Source organism: Dendrobates tinctorius, unplaced genomic scaffold, assembly GCF_039654945.1.
Source record: "Dendrobates tinctorius isolate UK_male_01 unplaced genomic scaffold, ASM3965494v1 ptg000290l, whole genome shotgun sequence".
Classification (NCBI taxonomy): Eukaryota; Metazoa; Chordata; class Amphibia; order Anura; family Dendrobatidae; genus Dendrobates; species Dendrobates tinctorius.
Window position 1 is genome coordinate 6,131,422 of NW_027361957.1, and position 13,011 is coordinate 6,144,432.

Consider the following 13,011-nt stretch of genomic DNA (forward strand, 5'->3'; position numbering starts at 1 on the left):
TGCCACCACCGCACCACACAGCGCCGCCTGCTGCCACCACCGCGCCGCAGAGCCCCGCCCGCTGCCACCAGGTTAGTACCGTGTATTGCGACCATAAGACGCACCCCCCACTTTCCCCCAAAATTTTGGGGGAAAAAAGTGCGTCTTATGGTCGGAAAAATACGGTACTTATTATTCCGACACTGCTATTGGACACTGGGTATTTAAATACCTCTCCTCCCCTCACTAAACCACGCCCCCAGAAGAAGCAGACCGCGAAATGTGCGTCGGGGTAGGGAGACGCCGCCACTACATGCTGCCAGGTATATATATATTTATTATAAGAAGCCCTTTATAACATACTTGATATGCTTTATCTACCTCATTGTGAGAATATATGTGATTGCGGGATCATTAATTGGGCTCCTTTTTCACTATTTAAGTGAAATAGACTATATATAATATTTTATTACCTGGCACTTAAACTTTTATAGTTTCCATCAGCACATTATATTGTCTAATAACTGTGGCATTATATCACCTAATATACCCTATAATGGATGGCTATGTTTAAGCACAGTTCTTATTATAATGGGGCATATAACTGACCCCTAATAGCCTCACTTGTATGTATATATAGAGATTTTGTAATGTGAATTTAGTTTGCCATATGAATTGTATATGCTGAATCTATTGATTTGTGGTGGTTTCTTTTTGGAGACATCCTGTTTTTTGTTTTAATTTTTGTATGTCTGTTTTTTAAATAATGAAATAAATCTAATTTTAATAACGGATCTCTGCTACCTGGAGTTTATTTACTCTGGTTTATGATATATAAAGATACCAAATGTAAATTTTTGGTGAAGAATCAACAACAAGTGGAACACAATTGTGAAGTTGAACTAAATTTATTGGCTATTTTAAATTTTTGTGGAAATACAAAAACTGAAAAGTGGGGCGTGCAACATTATTCGGCCCCTTTAACTTAATACTTTGTTGCGCCACCTTTTGCTGCGATTACAGCTGCAAGTCCCTTGGGGAATGTCTCTATCAGTTTTATACATCGAGAGACTGAAATTCTTGCCCATTCTTCCTTGGCAAACAGCTCGAGCTCAGTCAGGTTGGATGGAGATTGTTTGTGAACAGCAGTTTTCAGCTCTTTCCACAGATTCTCGATTGGATTCAGGTCTGGCCTTTGACTTGGCCATTCTAACACCTGGATACATTTATTTGTGAACCATTCCATTGTAGATTTGGCTTTATGTTTGGCATCATTGTCTTGTTGGAAGACAAATCTCCGTCCGGGTCTCTGGTCTTTTGCAGACTCCAACAGGAAAAGGTTGAAAAGTTCCAAGGGGCCGAATACTTTTGCAAGGCACTGTATAAACCCTTTTCTGAGCATAGTCAGAACTATCCCTTGCCAATTTTTTTGACTGGGTGTCCTGGATCTGTTTCTCCCAGGTATCAAGGCACGTTTCCATCTGCTCATTAAAGGTTGTTAATTTCTCATTAGGAATAGATTCTTTCAGACGCACATATGAAGCGTCCAAATCTCTCTCTATATTTTCAATTACCGTTAGGTTCCGTGCAAGTAACAATTCCATAAATTTAAAGGAACTGTTATTGCAAACTTCCTCCCACTTGGATAGGAAACCTTCATCTTCCACCGGGAAAGATGGCAATACTTGGACTCTGAGACCATGTGGAATCATTTGTTTGCTAAGATAATTTTCCAGAAAAGCTTTGTTCCACCATATTTTCATACGTCTTTATAAAAGAAGTCTAGTAGTATCCTGCAGTTCTGTAACATTTCTCTGACTATCTCGATCAATATTGGGAGACCCACTCTGAAAGACCTCATTCAGTTTGGTCCGCCAGGACAAATCTCTGGCTTCATAGTCCATGGGACTGCAACAAACTGTGAAAAAACACAGAACGCATGATCAGAAACAACTTCCGTTTGCTCAGTCCCAGAAAGTAAAATGGGGGTGCACCCCATGCGATAAATGCGTGGCGTGTCCGAACATTCAATGTGCAACTACCTTCTCTTCCTCAGATGGCAACAAGAATTACAAGATTACCCAGTCCATTACATGCTCAACCAAGGCAGTCGTATACTATGCCCGCTGTCCTTGTGAAAATTTTTTTACGTAGGCCTTACGACTAGGGCCTTAAAAATACAGGTTAGAGAGCATGTGCGGGACATTCTTGCTGCCTAACAGGAGATATGTGTAGATCATCTACGCACATTACCAAGACATTTTAAGTTGCACCATCAATGCGACCCCAAGTGGTTAAAAGTTAGAGGCATTGATAGACTCCTTCTAGATATTAGAGGAGGGGAAGTGAGTCGACCTCTAGCACGGATAGAGACCAAATGGATTTGGACTTTGAAGACCATGTATCCACATGGTTTGAATGAAACCTGCAGTTTTGTTCCATTTTTGTAATATGTCTGGGTCATTTTTTATTTCACTTTGTTTTTCTTGTTTTTATTAATTTTATTTAATTCTATTTGCAGAGCATACCTTTGTGTTTCTCATGGGATCATCCTTGATAAGTCATAATACGGATTGGAACATCAAAAAATCCTGGGATGGACATTGGATTGGATTTTTTCACACAAGCGTCATCTCTTCATAAATATAAATATGTATGGTCATGTGATGTACAAAAATCCCCCATTTTGGTGTTTTTAGTTATGGATCTACTATTGTTCTAGTCTAAACGGGGATTTGTTTGTGACAGTCCCGGTAATATCCAACAATTTGTCAATATGGGATTTTATGCACTCTTTTGGCTTAATGAAACATTATCAAATATGGGATATGATATATTCTTCTGACTTTATATGTGCAGGCTATTATCTACATACTCCAATAGGGGCGATATATATGGCTTTGTTAGGACTTACTGCTACATTTAATTACTCGCCGCTATTATGTATTATAACAGTATGTTTCTTTGTGGGCTGATTATATGGCTATACTTGGGGGTTTAACCCCACTAGAGTTCATTTATTGTCTATGGACTTTTGTATGATCCAATAAGAGTTATCTGTATGCCCCTAATTATCACCAATTCCGTTATCATCTGTTATACTATTATTCTCTGTTTGGGGAATTGGCTGATTATGATTTTCTATGTACTACCATGTAAGGCTACTACTATGTTAGGATAAGGTCTAGCATTAACGCTCCCACTATGCGATTCTTTTTGCTACGTTAAAAGCCTATAATATATAAAGCTCCCTCCTGTGGCCTATGTTGTTTTTGGCTGCCCAGGATGTCTGCTGTGCGCATGCGCCCGCCGGGCGACTTCTGGGGTATCGCTGGATGCTGCATTCTGTGCCAGGTCCCGGTCATGTGATCCAGCCCTGTCCGCGTCAGACGTGGGCGGGGCCTGGCTCGCGGCCCGGGGTCTCAGCGTTCTGCCGAATCGTGCGGTTCCCCGGAGCTGCCTTCTTGGTGCAGTGTGTGCCGCTATAGCGGGACACCCTTACTTTAGGGGGGATCAACACATATTTGTTGATATGGGATATATGTGTCACGGAGTGATCAGAGGGGATGTTCATATTGAGAGCTTGTGTGATTGGTTAGATGGACAGGATAATCCTTCCATTATTCAAGTTAGGTACATCCCCATTTGTTAATCTATTGGCCCGTTTGGATTTGGGGCGTCATCATATGGCCATAGTCAGTCATACGACCAATCAGACCTCATTTAAGTTAACAGGATTTGTTATGACTTCCTATTGGGACAACTCCAATATAAAGGTATGCTCCTGCTGGTGTGATACCAACCCCCGGAAGAAGGCTGAACGCTGAAACGTGCCTTGGGGCTGGCACCATCACCCACAGGAGGTAAAGCTTATTTCTGCACTGCATGTACTACTTGTATAGGACTGGTGACTTTTTTGGTATGGAGTTTTTATTAGTGACACTCTCATGGCTGCTTAGCAGTTGAAGAATGATTATTGGGGTTCTTTGGATATGTGCAGCCTCTTACCATTTTGAATGTGGGTTGTGGTGCCCTATTTTGGGTTTCCCACTTTTTAATCCTGTATGTTATGTATGTCTTTGCAACTTAATAAAGATTGATATATTTTTGTGATGTTTTTTTCGGATATTCAATTTTATTTGAACCCAGTAATGGGTCCATTACTGAGTAAGGGGTTACACAATCTTTTTTTAACTTAATATTTTGTGGAATATGCCTCGTATTTTGACTTCAACACCTTTGTCAATCATTTAACATGTATGGGGTCTTCCCATCTCTCCGATGACAAATGTGACCCCAGATTGATTACCGTCATGGAGGAAATATTAGTGGTAGAGTTGAGCGAAACGGGTCGAAAAATTTCAAAAGTCGCCGACTTTTGGCAAAGTCGGGTTTCATGAAACGAAACCCGACCCTAGGATGAGGTCGGCCACGAGGTCGGCGACTTACGCGCCAAAGTCGCATTTCAAAAGTTTGTTTTGCGCTCTTTTTCAGCCAATCAGGATCCACGGACACTGTGGGCAAAGTGATGACATAGGCAGGGGTCACCACCATCTTTCAGAAGGGCATGCAAGTGATTGGCTTGCTTTGGTGGGCGTCACAGGGGGTATAAAAGGGCGTGCACGCCGACCGCCATCTTACTTCTGCCGATCTCAGTATAGGTAGAGGTTGCTGCTGATTCTGTAGGGAGAGCGTTAGGCAGGGAAGAAGACAAAAAAAACTGCTTCTGCTGCTAGCGATTTGGCCTGCACAACACACCAGTCACTGTGTGTGCAGTGCAAGGGGAGGCTATATAGTGGTGTATCAGTGGTGTTGGTTGTTGGGCTGCCTTCTAAGGCTTCCTGACATTCCTGCATTGCTGTTTACCCACTGCTCCGCAAACTGCTTTTTTAAAAGCAATCCCAATTTTTTTTTTTGTCCTGCTGAGAAGAAAAAAAAACTGCTTCTGCTGCTAGCGATTTGGTCTGCACAACACACCATTCACTGTATGTGCAGTGCAAGGGGAGGCTATATTGTGGTGTATCAGTGGTGTTGGTTGTTGGGCTGCCTTTTAAGGCTTCCTGACAGGCTGGCATTGCTGTTTACCCACTGCTCTGCAAACTGCTTTTTTAAAAGCAATCCAATCTCCCTTATCCTCTAGTCACTTTTGTCACAGCTGTGCCATCGAGCCTGTGACATAGCGCTCAGATATCAGTGGCCCTCACACAATCCAAAAGTGTCCAGTGTCCACAAGTGTCTGCAGAAATTCAAAATCTCCCTTATCCTCTCGTCACTTTTGTCACAGCTGTGCCATCGAGCCTGTGACATAGCGCTCAGATATCAGTGGCCCTCACACAATCCAAAAGTGTCCAGTGTCCACAAGTGTCTGCAGAAATTCAAAATCTCCCTTATCCTCTCGTCACTTTTGTCACAGCTGTGCCATCGAGCCTGTGACATAGCGCTCAGATATCAGTGGGCCTCACACAATCCAAAAGTGTCCAGTGTCCACAAGTGTCTGCAGAAATTCAAAATCTCCCTTATCCTCTCGTCACTTTTGTCACAGCTGTGCCATCGAGCCTGTGACATAGCGCTCAGATATCAGTGGGCCTCACACAATCCAAAAGTGTCCAGTGTCCACAAGTGTCTGCAGAAATTCAAAATCTCCCCTGTCCTATAGACACCTTGTACCTTGTTTTACATTACTATATAGTTTGTTGGATTTTGTCTACATTTCTACCAAAAATGAGGAAGGCTGGTGGAAGAGGCCGTGGAATTGGGCGGGGGTTGGCAGCTGGTAATGATGGTGTTGGTGGTGGATCTGATGGTAGTGGCAAGAGCAAAATAGGACCGAATGCAGGAGGTGTTGATCCTGCGTCATCGTCTGGGTACATAAGGCCTCGAACGCTTAGTTTTCTAGGAGTTGGCAAACCGCTTTTAAAGCCAGAGCATCAGGAAAAAGTTTTGTCTTACATTGCTGACTCAGCCTCCAGCTCTATCGCCTCCTCTTCTTCAGTTGTAAAAAGTAAAAGCACTGAGTCGTCATTGGAGGCTCATGTTCATGAACCACACCTTTCCTTGTGTCCTTCACCCCAACCAAGATTGAAGGATGACGCAGGCCATACTACTGATTACTCCATGGAGCTGTTTTCACATACCATGCCTGGATTATCAAGTCAAATGGTGAATTACCCAGGCAAAGATGAATCTGACATGGAGTGCACTGATGCACAGCCGCTGATGGATGATTCTGCTGGTACATTCACTCAGAGCACTACATTGTCCTCGCAGTGTACAGAGCCAGATTCTGACCCTGATGAGACTCAGGTGCCCCTTCCCGCACACTATACCACCATACACGGTGACACAGAGGAAGGTGCACATGACATAGAAGAGGAGGTGATGGATGACCCAGTTGTTGACCCAGATTGGCATCCATTGGGGGAAGAGGGTGCTGCTTCCAATAGCTCAGATGAGGAGCATCCACAGCAGACATCGACATCGCAACAGCTGTTATCTGGCAGGCCCGGAGCACTCCAAAGACAGGTTCCAAACATCAAAAGAGTTGCTGGACAGCTTGTCCAGAGGGTCAAAAGATCACAGCGTGCTAGGCCGCAAAATGTCTGCCAAAGTAGGAAGAGTGCAGTGTGGCACTTTTTTGACCAAAATCCTCATGATCAGGCCAAGGTTATCTGTAAGAAGTGCGCAAAGACCTTTAGCCGAGGGAAAAATCTGAAAAATTTGAATACCAGTTGCATGCTTAGACATTTAACCAGCATGCACTTGCAAGCGTGGACACAACACCAAACCTCAAGTGCCACATGTGCAACTGATCACAACGAAGGTAGTCAGCAACGCTACATTGTTTCCCCCACTGTAAGCCCACCGGTTAGCACAGCAGCAAATGTTGAGGTGTCGTTGCAAGGCCACAGCAGTCAGGGAATCCCACTGTTATATCAACGAAAGACTGATTCTAGGCCATCAGAAAGAACACCAACTCCATCACCATCATCAACCCTCTCTCAGTCCGCCCTGTCCACCGCTACTTCCACCATATGCAGCTCTCAAGTCCAGCTCACCCTCCCAGACACTATGAGTAGGTCAAGAAAGTACTCAGTCTCTCATCCGCGTACACTGGGTTTGAACGCCCACATTGCCAAACTAATCTCGTTTGAGATGATGCCCTTTCGGTTGGTGGAAAGCACAGCTTTCCGCGAACTCATGGCCTATGCAGTACCACGCTATGACCTACCCAGTCGCCACTTCTTCTCTCGCAAAGCCATCCCAGCCCTCCACCATCATGTGAAAGACCGCATTGTCCATGCACTCAAGCAGTCAGTGAGCGGAAAGGTGCACCTCACAACTGATGCATGGTCCAGTCGGCATGGCCAGGGCCGTTACGTGTCCATCACTGCGCACTGGGTTAATGTGGTGGATGCAGGGTCCACAGGGGACAGCGGTGGTGGGACAGTGCTACCTAGCCCACTGTATAGGAAACAGTTGGCTGTAGGCGTTCGACCCTCCTCCTCCAGAAGCGAAAGCTCGTCCACAGAGCGCAGTCGTACGAGCACTCCATCTGCAGCTGCCACTGTTGCACACGATGTGTCCCCCTATCGAGCAGCTAGTGGAAAGCGTCAGCAGGCTGTGTTGCAGATGATGTGTTTGGGCAACAGACACACCGCCTAGGTGCTGGCCGAGTACTTGAAGCGACAAACTGAGTCATGGCTGGGCAGTGTACATCTTGAGGCAGGCAAGGTAGTTAGTGATAACGGCCATAATTTTGTGGCAGCCATAGCCCTTTCAAAACTCAGCCATATACCTTGCTTGGCTCACACCTTGAACCTGGTGGTGCAGTGCTTCCTCAAAAATTATCCGGAGTTAACAGCCCTGCTCCAGAAGGTGCGAAGACTGTGCGCGCACATCCGCCGGTCGCCTGTACACTCCGTTCGTATGCAGAAGCTGCAGCGATTGCTCCACCTTCCCAACCACCGCCTCATTATCGACATTGCAACAAGGTGGAACTCCACCCTGCACATGGTGGAGCGGCTGTGCGAGCAGAGGCAGGCCAAAATGCATTTGTGGGAGGATACACGGCCAGGCACTTTGAGAGCAGACATAGAGTTGACAGGTGTGCAGTGGTCGAAGCTGAAAGACCTCTGTAAAGTCCTTCAGTGTTTTGAGGAATGCACACGGCTGGGAAGCGCAGACGACGCCATCCTAAGCATGAGCATCCCACTTATGCGTCTTCTCATGCAAACTTTGACGCACCTTAAGGAGCAGGCGTCTGCAGCCAATGTTGATGAGGAGGAAGAGGAGGAGGGAATCCTTGATGACATTCAGCCATTGTCTGCTCAGGGACCTCTCCTGGACGAGGTGGAGGAAGAAGAGGAGGAGGAGGATGATGATGGGGATGATTACTTAGGGGAGGAGGATGCATCTCGTGGGGCAAGTGAAAATGTTGGCGTGGCAAGGTCTGGTACAGGGTTTGTGCGTGACTGGAGGGATGTGGATTTGCCAGAAAGTGCTCCTCCAACCAGCACTCGCAGTGCATCATTGACACCGGGAACATTGGCCCACATGTCAGATTATGCCTTGCAGATCCTAAAAAGGGACCCCCGCATTGCCAAAATGATGAACGATGACGACTACTGGTTGGCCAGCATCCTGGATCCACGCTATAAAGGCAAATTACAAAACATCATGCCACAGGAGAACCTTGACCTAATATTGGCTAATAAACAAGCAACTCTGGTAAATCGGTTGCTTGAGGCATTCCCAGCACAGCAGCGGTGATGGTTCTCACACGAGCCGTACGGGCCGGGGGCAGCTTGGCAGAGGTGTTCGTGGTGCACACAGCAGAAGTGGCGTTGGAGACAGGGGTTTCATGACAATGTTGTGGACTGATTTTTCAAGTACCGCTCACACAACTGGTAATACTGCATCGATGGAAAGTGACAGGAGACAGCAGTTGTCAACTATGGTTACAAACTACTTTTCCTCCCATATCGATGTTCTCCCACACAGGTCATTCCCCTTTGACTATTGGGCCGCTAAACTGGACACCTGGCCTGAATTGGCACAATATGCCTTACAGGAGCTCGCTTGCCCAGCTGCAAGTGTGCTATCGGAAAGAGTCTTCAGTGCAGCTGGATCAATCCTGACAGAAAAAAGGACCCGTCTGTCAACCCAAAATGTGGATGATCTAACCTTCATTAAAATGAACCACGCATGGGTTTCCAAAGATTTTGTCCCACCTTCCCCTGATGACACATAGGGTGACAGAAAAATGGCTTGCTTTGGTCCACCTCTTCCTGGGACTTGACCTATTTCACCTTTTGCATCAGCTGAATGTCCAACATCAACATATGCCACTTTCTAAAACTCCCTAACTGTGTTGCCCCCCCCCCCATGGCCGGGGTCACCACCTAGCGCACGACACCGTGCGAGTGCCGTTGCCCTGGACAGGTGGGTAGGCCGACTCTTGGGCGCGGGCACTGGCACAGGGTCCTTCATAGTGCAATCAAGTGTCTCTGATGGTGGTGGTGCACACCCGCCATCAGACACACCGCCGTACTATGAGGGACCCAGTGCCAGTACCGACGCCCACGAGTGGGCCCCCCTTGCTTGGGCAGGGCCCCAGCATTTGCAATCTTTACCTCTCCCTGCTCCTCCGCTGTGTAGTCTGGGCCGTCAAATCCATACTGTGCCTGACACCGTCTGAGCCTGCCTCCTGATGTATAGACATATATTTTGAATGTGTACGCTATCCATACATGTTATCCGGGGAAAAGGTACCCTTTCTAACCTTTGTGCAATCACGTGCAATCCATACTGGGCCTAACACCGTCTGAGCCTGCCTCCTGATGTATAGACATATATTTTGAATGTGTATGCTATCCATACATGTTATCTGGGGATACGGTACCCTTTCTAACCTTTGTGCAATCACTTGCAAGCCATACTGGGCCTTACACCGTCTGAGCCTGCCTCCTGATGTATAGACATATATTTTGAATGTGTACGCTATCCATACATGTTATCCAGGGATACGGTACCCTTTCTAACCTTTGTGCAATCACGTGCAATCCATACTGGGCCTAACGCCATCTGAGCCTGCCTCCTGATGTATAGACATATATTTTGAATGTGTACGCTATCCATACATGTTATCTGGGGATACGGTACCCTTTCTCACCTTTGTGCAATCAGGTGTAATCCATACTGGGCGTGAGAACGGCTGGCGAGCTGTTAAGCAAGCTACAGCACCTGTGGTTTGCACACGTAAGTTTTTCATTTTTTCAGGAATGACGGTTAGGCCTAATTCCGGAACTGCGGTTGACCTGCACTTACTGGGAAATCATTGTTCGCGGGTAATAATTGTAATCAGTGATCCCCATCACTAACGTTGTTCAGCGGGTTATCTGCACCTGTAAGCGACAAACGCTGGCCTTTTCAGTGTAGCGCACATGCAGCCACGGACATGTAAGGGCATGACACACCAGTTATTGGCCAATCTCATGTGCCAGAGCCTCACGTGTCCCTCTAGTAAGCCGTACTCGGACCGCGGGGCATGACGGAGTCTCGTTCGTTAACGGAATTAAGCTTGCAATGTGTGCATCTGTTCTGTAGCTGGCATGGTTGAGGTTTCCCAGGTGGAGTCGAATTTAACCGTAGGCTCCACTCCTGGCGGTGCCCTTCTGGACATTCCTTTAAGGTTCAGCTTTGCAACCATACTGCCCACGTAAAACAAACACTTTGCCTTCATGAACGCTGTTTGGAGGGTCATGACTCGTGGGAATAACTCCGCCCAATCAGTTAACCTGCTAGAGAGATCGTTCGTTGCACCCAAGCATGACATCACACTCCCTAGGAAGAAGGTAATGCCACTGTGGCGACCGTACTCCTGGGGACGACACAAGTGCACTGATGCCCAGCCACTGCTCGATGAATCTGCTGGTACATTGACCCAGACCACTACATTCCCCTCGCACGCTACACGACCTGAATCTGACCCTGATGAAACTCAGGTTACCCTTCCCATATACAGTTCCATCTTACACGGTGACAAAGAGGAAGCTGCAGATGAAAGTGCAGGTTCGGCCCACCCGTCATCAGACACACCACCGTACTATCAGGGGCCCTGTGCCAGTGCCGTCGCCAACAAATGGGCCCCCCCTGCTTGCTCAGGATCACAGCACTTGCAAAGTTGAAATACTGTGCAGTGAGATGGAAGATGGGGACGACGAGGAGTCCAGACAAGTACAGGGATTCCCTAGCGAGGAGACTTATTTGATTGTTTTCAATGTTGGGACAGCAATTTTTGGGGAGCACTATACTCTGGAGAATGATAGATGGGGCCTACCATACACTGGAACATTCCAAAGGTGGACATCAGACACTGGAGCAGCATTTACAGGGCCCATTATACACTAGAGCATTAGAAATAGGGCCCATTATGTTTGGAGCATTATTTGGGCCCATAAGACAGTGGAGCTTCATCCATGGGGACCAACATATACTGTAGCATTATGTAGAGCTCATCATATACTGTTTCAAACATTATATGGGACCAATGATTCTGTATGGAGAAATAGATGGGCCTCGTCATGAGATGTAAAAAGTGAGGTATTTTTCATTGTACTATACCGCTATTTCTCTGCCGTATCGGAGCATGATGAGTTGTGGTATGTGTTAAAGGGGCGCTCTTTCGCCCAGGGCACATGAAAACCTGCAGCCAGCCCTCCCCCTCACAACTTTAGCCAAATAACCCCCATTTTTCAGTGCGTAACTTGTATTATGAAGTTAATTAAGGTTGACAAGCTTAAGTAAGAAGAATTGATGCTTTTGGCATTCAAATGGGCGCTGTAGGTGTGTTTCCTGTCCTCCTCTCACTGCCGACTTTTATTCCCCATTGACTTACATTGGGTTTCGTGTTTCGGGACGACCCCGACTTTTCCCTATAATCGGACGATCTTGCTCAACCCGACTTTTGGAAAAGTCGGGTTTCACGAAACGAAACGCGACCCTAAAAAACCAAAAGTCGCTCAACTCTAATTAGTGGTCCAAGTGTCATCTCAGCACAGTAGGGAGGCACAGACCAGCTACCTTTACACTTTTAGTAACATTATGAATTTGGAAAATGAGATTAAAGCTATGTGAAGCTATTATTTTTATAATATGAGTCTGTATAGAAGATCTCCTTGAATATTTACTGGCACAGGAATATGTGGCGGACACATTCTAAGGGATTCCACCGAGTCCTAGTCAATACGCTGGAAAAACTTATGGGCTCTGATGTACATTGACTCCAAGGCGCCTGGCAGAATCTTCCCAGAAGACCTACAAAATAAGTAAAATATTTTAAAATTATTTAACAACTTAGTAGATATTTAAATATAAAATTAAATGTTACATTTTATATCTTTGTGTTTTATACTGAAATCTACAATAAATGACCGGTAATATACTATATACACGATTACTACATCCCTACAGTATATTAAACACTGGACCTGCCAAGATATTGGGACATTTTTCTCCCTTCCACCAACAAAGCTGGATATTATAGTAAATTACCACTAACATCAAAATAACACAATAACAAAGCTGTAATATAACATATCATGTACTGACTTATTTAATAATGTTCTTCGCCTCCTTGCTGGAAGCATTGAAGAGTCCTTGTTGGTATTTGGACCTGCTGGTAATCATGATGTTCAAAATTATGCCAATCCACTCCAGCAATCTACTCCTCCACAGCCAGCTCTCAGGAGCAATGAAGCCTGGTGTCCCAACATATTCTGTGGCTGTCCGGTCTCCATAGATGTTCTCAAGTGCCAGACCAAAGTCTGCAATCTTTATGTGGCCTGTCGCAGCCAGCAACTTGTTATATTAGTATTTTTATGCAGAAATCTACAATAATATATGACAAGTAGTAATGACTTACTACATCCCTACAGGATATTGAACACTTAACCTACCTAGAAATTGGGACATTTATCTCCCTCTTCCACCAACGTAGCTGAATATTATAGTACATTACTGCTAGCATCATAA

At 45.8% G+C, this 13,011-nt stretch overlaps 1 long non-coding RNA gene across 3 annotated transcripts in view; it reads right to left on the reverse strand.

The window, feature by feature from the left end:
* Positions 1–868: 868 nt before the first annotated feature.
* The window catches only part of LOC141072839 (uncharacterized), a 28,813-nt gene continuing 16,670 nt past the window's right edge, over positions 869–13,011 (reverse strand). For 2 of the 3 annotated variants that reach the window (XR_012226877.1, XR_012226875.1), the window contains exon 4: positions 12,058–12,294. This is a non-coding gene — a long non-coding RNA (uncharacterized lncRNA). Of the gene's footprint in view, positions 1,898–12,057; positions 12,295–13,011 lie in introns of those variants that run through there. The other variant, XR_012226876.1, reaches the window with a different exon arrangement.